This window comes from Sinocyclocheilus anshuiensis, unplaced genomic scaffold (assembly GCF_001515605.1).
Source record: "Sinocyclocheilus anshuiensis isolate Anshui unplaced genomic scaffold, SAMN03320099.WGS_v1.1 scaffold2229, whole genome shotgun sequence".
In the NCBI taxonomy this organism is placed as follows: Eukaryota; Metazoa; Chordata; class Actinopteri; order Cypriniformes; family Cyprinidae; genus Sinocyclocheilus; species Sinocyclocheilus anshuiensis.
In genome coordinates this window covers 466,887-473,600 of record NW_015552799.1, presented here as the reverse complement: position 1 = coordinate 473,600, position 6,714 = coordinate 466,887, and the positions used below count along the sequence as shown (strand labels likewise).

Sequence of the window (6,714 nt, the reverse complement as noted above, 5' to 3'; positions counted from 1 at the left end):
AAGAATCGCAGACAGCTCTGTCTGGTGCAGGGTTGCCAGGTTTTCACTGCAAAACCCGCCCAATTACTACTCAAAACTAGCCTGAAAATAGCCCAATTGCTTTTGAGGGGGTCCCCCAGTAAAAATCGTGTTGGGGGGTAAAATACACATTTTTTTGGCAGGGTTCTCCTGGTACAATTCACATTCCAGGGCCTAAATATCACATTATTGGGGTCGCTTCAACTTGCTGACATAACATACAACCGGCGGCAATCGCGGATTTGGCAACACTGGTCCACAAACTACGTTTCATATAACTCCTCCCCGAACTTCCCGCTGCCCTGTATCTTGGTCTCTCATTGGCTGTAGGTCATCGCTGATGTGATTTTCATTTAAGTCAACCTACTGCAGTGTATTTGGTCTTCAACACCCGCTTGCGCCACCTGCTGGTGAGCGAATAACAGCAGATGGAGATCATGCATCGGTACTCTACTTTGTAAAAAATGTGTAAAGTGAAATAAAATTAACTGAAAATTGCCTGTCGAATATTATTCATCATATTTTTAAACAGATTGAATATTTCGGAAGTGAATTCTGGAAGGTGAATATGAATTATTGCATTTTTAATTATGAAAAATAAATGTGTGTGTGAAATGTTTTGAATTGAAATATTCAAGATCATTTGTTTTATTTGTCCTCTTTCGTGGATAAGTACTTTCTTCATTGTGAATGCTTTTAAATTCCTTATATTCTTCAATCTCTTAACATTTAACAAAAGAGTTTTGAATCTCGCTGATTCTCTCGCGAGAAGTGAATCTCCCTTGCTCTGTTGCAAGGCTTGTGATTGCCTTGATGTCACACATTCATGTGCACGCGCTCCACAAACTCAGGATCAAAACCTGAGTTGACAAGGAAAGTTGATGTTCAGCATACTAACAAAGCCAGATTGGAGTGGTTTGGTTTTGTCAACTTGAAACTAATCCTGTTACTCTGAATTTGTTCAACTATCATCATGGTAGGCCCCTGATCAGGTCAAATTATAGACACTCAAATTACAGATGATTGTCAGGGGGAATTATTAAATGCATTTATTTATAGATATGATTTATGTTTTATCTTTATAGCACATGTGTGCAGTGTTAACAGATTTGAGTAGTGTCTAGTCTTTTAAAAGTGCATTATATTATATTATTTTATAATTATATTATATTATTTATAACTCAAAATATGAATTGCACTTTAAACAATTGTTTAAAATTATGGTCACTGAAAATACATATTCTGTCATACACATTGTGTTGTGAAGCCTTCTCTCTTTTCCAAGGAAATTTCTCAGCAAGTTCCAGACACCATGAGACTTTAATCTTCAATACAACAAAGCCGAAATGCCTGCAGAACATGTGTTCATCTCACTCACAGCTAGCAGTCTTTATAGTCTTCTCTCTTTTCCAAAGAAATTTCTCGAGTCAAGGTGTTCCAGATGCCAAAATTAGACTTTTCTGCTCAATACCACAAAGCTGAGATGGGGGACATGTTTCCACCCACTTTTTGAAAAATTCCCCCTTCAACTTAATGCTTTATTTTTGACTTGTCATGAAAGTTTATCACACCCATGTATTTTTAAGCCTTACCAGTTTATGCATCCAAATAATTTGAAACCTTTTTTTAATCAATTTTCACGCAAGATGATGCTAAAGAGAAATCAATTAAGTCCTCATGCACTGTTTTCTCTGCATGCACAAAGAGGGCAGCGCATTCACAGCGCACAATTACTCAACCTTTTGAGTCTCATCGCAGACCGACAAATACACACAAAATTCCCAAGTCAAATTTCCATTTTAGCAAGAATCCTCTTAACAGTTGGGAGAAAATCTGATGTGTGTCAGACGTGCATTTGGTCTTAAAGTGACAGCAGCTTAATATACCTTTTTATACCTTAATATATCATTTTATATATGATATACCTTAATATATCATTTTATATATGATATAAAAAATCTGATGATGTTTTCGGTATACTTATGCAGAAATTTAGAAAATTGGGTTCACAAACTTTCAAGCAGCACTGTATGTATAATCAAGTAAATCCAATTTGCTTCAGTCCAGTAAACGTTCGAGTTAAAATACTACTAACAATATAAAAGTTATTATGTTTTCTTTATAAAAATGATTAAAGTTTTCATAGCAAAAAGACACATGGTGGATGTTTTTACAATTACACTAAGAGGAATTGTACTTGCTAAATAGGCATGAACTATATTAATCAGATGACAGAAGGCACTCTATTCAAACAGAGCAGACTCTGGTATCCTTTATAGGATCTTACAGTTTTATATATTTAGCATTTTAAAGTCTGAAGACTCCCTCTAGTGGAAAGAACTGTTTTCTATTTGAATATATTTAACATTTTAATTTATTCTTGTGATGCAAAGCTGAATTTTCAGCATCATTACTCCAGTCTTCAGTGTCACATGATCCTTCAGAAATCATTCTAATAAACTGATTGGCCCCTTATCATGAGTGTTAAAAAATTAGTGTTTCTTTTTGATTTGCACAAATCACATAAATGGCCTTTTTTCAATTAACAGCAATGAGTTTGCAGGTATGATGATGGTAAGTGAGCCAGACTTCATGATAAGAAATGATGATCAACAATCTAGGTACATAAGACTGAATTAAGAAGCTAAACAAACTTTTGATTTGGGGTCAAACGTGACCCAGAAATGTTCTTGACAGGTTTGGTAACATTTACCTCCGTGTGAGGTCTGAGGGGTGTTGCCAGTGTGGCCCATTCCCTCCAGTTTGATGACTGGCCACAGTATTCATCAAAATATGGAGCTCAGTGATGACACCTGCCAACACAGACGTCACACCACCAATCAACAGTGTCCTATATATCACACTGAGATTTCCCCATTACATGTTGCTGTAATATTTTTTATGGGAATGGTTCACCTAAAAATGAAAATTTGCTAAAAAATTACTCACCCTTAGGCCATCCAAGATGTAGATGAATTTACAAGAAAATACATGTCCATAATCCATAATAACTTAAAAAGTCCATCTCCTGTTGTCCTCTCACATCAAAATCCAATTGCATATTAGTTTAGAACTGTTTTGGACTGTTTTCTCTTGTAAACGGTGCTTGATCTGTGCAGATTTCTCTCCTGATTTGGACGAGATGACTTTTTGACTGAAGAAAGCAATATTATGGATAGAAGATTCGTAGCAATGGTTTGAAGTTAAAAACAGCTTGATGGATTTGGTTCTTAAACACGCAGTGATAGTTAGTAGTTTGACTTCTCAAAGTGTGAACACTATTAACACTATTATTGGAGCATCATGGCCAGCTCGACAGCAACATGGAATCAACCAACAGCATGAGATCTTTCTCCCCAAACAAGGGCAGACGGGGAATGCTCTTTTTACAGGTTTGGCACACACAAATTACACAACTTGAACGAGACCGAAATCAGTGTTTTGGTAATTGCGGTACACTGTAAAAAAATTTCACCCCTTTCAACTTAAAAACCTAAGCTGACTTAAAAAATCAAGTTGAATCTAGTATAACTTATAAAAAAAAAGTTGGAATTGCTTAAATTATTTTTATGTGTTAAAGTAACTTAAAAACACAAGCTGTCATGGCTTTTTCATCATATCATTTTTTACAGTGTACCGTTTGCTGCTGCTGTTTCTTTCATATGTCTTTTTACGGACTCAACATATGTCTTCTTCCGTCTCTCCCACTCCTCTTCACAAAACACCACAGGTTTGCTGGTGGTCTTTGTGTTGACTTCACCTGCTCAGTGGGCAAAGGGACAGTTTAACAATGACACAGAAAAGTGGGAGCACAGATGGCTGATGAGTGACCAAATGCACAAGCTGAAACTGTATCATTAGGGCTAGATGAAGAAAACATGGAGAGAATAGTGGAATCCAGTCAAAAAAAAGGTAATTTACAGTATAACAAAATGCTATACTGTACCATTTAATTTGCTAAAAACAAATTGTCTTTTGTCAAACACGTTAATATCTTATCACAACTATTTTTCATGTTGGTTTTTGCAATGTACTGAGCTGTATATCTACATCAGTACGATGATATCTCTATGAATTTTGAAGCCTAAATACATTCATCAGAAGTAAAAAAACTAAAGGAAGGCTAAACAAACTAAAATGTTAACTCGTTTCCAGGTTTTGGCCAACAAAAATACACCACCTGCAGCACAGGAAAGTCGTGGCCTAATGGTTAGAGAGTTGGACTCGTAACCCAAAGGTTGTGAGTTCGAGCCTCGTACCAGCAGGGATTGTAGGTATGTACAGCACTCTCTCCCACCTTCAATACCATGACTGAAGTTCCCTTGAGCAAGGCACTGAACCCCCAGCTGCTCCCCGGGCACCACAGCATAAATGGCTGCCCACTGCTGTTCACTGCTGTGTGTGTGCACTTTGGATGGGTTAAATGCAGAGCACTAATTCCAAGTATGGGTCACCATGCTTGGCCACGTCATGTCACTCTCTACCAGTTTAAATTTGGTCCGTTTCTCAGATGAGGAAATCATATGGCTTCATAAGAATGTAGAATATTTTTATTTAGATATGGCCAATTTGAATGGTCATTGAAAACAAGCTTCAAATGTTCTGTCCATTATGGACAAAATACCGAAAAACAGGTTTAAAACAAGATCAGGAAGGGTAAATAATAACAGAAACTAGTAAAACTGCAAATATCAAAGTTTAGAGACGCACGCAATGATATTTCAACTGCAGGAACCTCTCTGTCCCATTTAAGAACCGGTATCTGGGAGGGAAGGCTCTCCCGGTCTTGATCTATCCAGTTCTGTTTGCAACTGGACAGAGGGGTGGACACGACAGGGGTCACAGGCTGATTGACCTTTGACCGAGGCGGTGTGATGTCTTTTGATATTATTAATGGCTGTGTAGGTGTCAATCCCTGGACTCTGGTTAGGAAGTACATGGAAAATGTTCCCTGAGCCGGGGAAAATGTTCTTGTGAGGCATTGTCATTTCAGGGGGGTCTCGCAGGTCTCATCAAAACATGGATCATCCAGCCTCCGGTTTCTTTATTGGAAATGTGTACCTGTATGTTGTAAACCGGGCTGTTGGCATTGTACTGCTGTTTGGAGCACACCATGTGTGAATATACTGATAGTGGTTTTAAATGAAAAGATGAATCATCGTAGGACATTGTTATTCAAACTGGAGTCAGTCAGGATTGAAAGAGGAAAAAGGAGTGTCTGCTCAGTTTTATCCAAGCAGGAGATGTAAAATGTGGTCTTGGCCAAAGTGCATGGCCTTCAGAAAGAATAATGTTTATCAGTAAATCAGACACGCCTATTTTGATTACATGGGGTCATTAATTCGAATTCACCGCCCAAAAAAACTATTTAATGCATATTAAATATTTCCTTTTTATGCAAACAAAGAAATGCATCAGGTCAAACCGATGATCATGTTATTGACGCTAGCCTAAAACTAATTGGTTCAAGTAAATACTTGCACGAGTAACTCGCAAACAATTGATCTTCGTTTTAAACAATATAAAAGTGGGTTTTCATGAAATGTATGACACGAGCGTGCAATGAGTTTGTAAAAGCCTTCGAATACACCATTTACATCATCTAAACTGATAATTATGAAAATTAAAGAATTGAGTGCGGATTACAACTTTGAAAATTTACCTGTCGGATACAATAAAATGTTCCGTTTCGCGGTGCTACTTAATCTGCCACAAACTTCAGTTATTTACATCCATCCTCGATTTTCAGATTGGGATTACACTTGATATTCATAATTTGCCAACCACAACTTCGTCTTCTGATTGGCTGGAAAACAGAACATGTGGTTTTTAAAAATACAACTTGAATTTTATTCACATTGTTTAAAATAATTTAAGAAATACGCAAGTGAAGATAACTGACCTTATAATTTAAAAATATAGGTAATATAGGTATTTATGAATCCTACTGGTGAAAACGTGTACCTCATGAATATTAATTACGTAATGCCAGGATCTGTCAGTGATTGGCTCAAAGGCAGACGTTCGTAAATTGGTGTGTGTGACGGAAATGTTACGCCCCTTACCATACTGTGATGACGTGTCCCGGCCGGAGCTACGAGACAAAAACATTAAAACCTATTATAAACAGAGGCATTTGTTGCATCCAGTGGGGACATAATTATAATGAATTATAATGGCTTATACTGTCTTTTTACGCGTTGCGTTGCATCGTGCCTTCTTTATGCACCAAGAGCTTGTAACACTCCAAAGAGAAAGGAAAAATTGAAATCGCATCATATGACCCCTTTAACAAGAATGTGTTTTGTGTGGCTAAATGCGGGCTATCCCATGTGCAGAGACAACAACGACTACAATTTTAAAGAATATAAAATTAGTTTACGTGACTCCAAAAAGATACAAACTATACCCTCTCCAGCAACATAAAACGACCCAGTCAGCAAATTTAATTTGGCGTGGATCTGGCCCATATCAACAGCTAAAGTGTGGCCCAGATTAGTTTGTGTTCACCAGCCTAAAACTGGTCCAGATCTTTTTAGCCAGAACTGAACCTAAACAGTCCCATAACCCAACCCAGAGTGAGCCAAATAATAAAAACAGATGTGGCTGATATATGGACCTTATATGGTATTCTTATATGGCTGAGTTCTGTAAAGGGCTGATGGCCCTTATGTGGCCCACATGTGGCTGATAAAC

General features: G+C 37.4%; 1 pseudogene; it reads right to left on the bottom strand.

Moving 5' to 3' along the window:
• Nucleotides 1-2,685: 2,685 nt before the first annotated feature.
• On the bottom strand, nucleotides 2,686-5,245 carry LOC107667952 (uncharacterized; annotated as a pseudogene).
• Nucleotides 5,246-6,714: the final 1,469 nt, after the last annotated feature.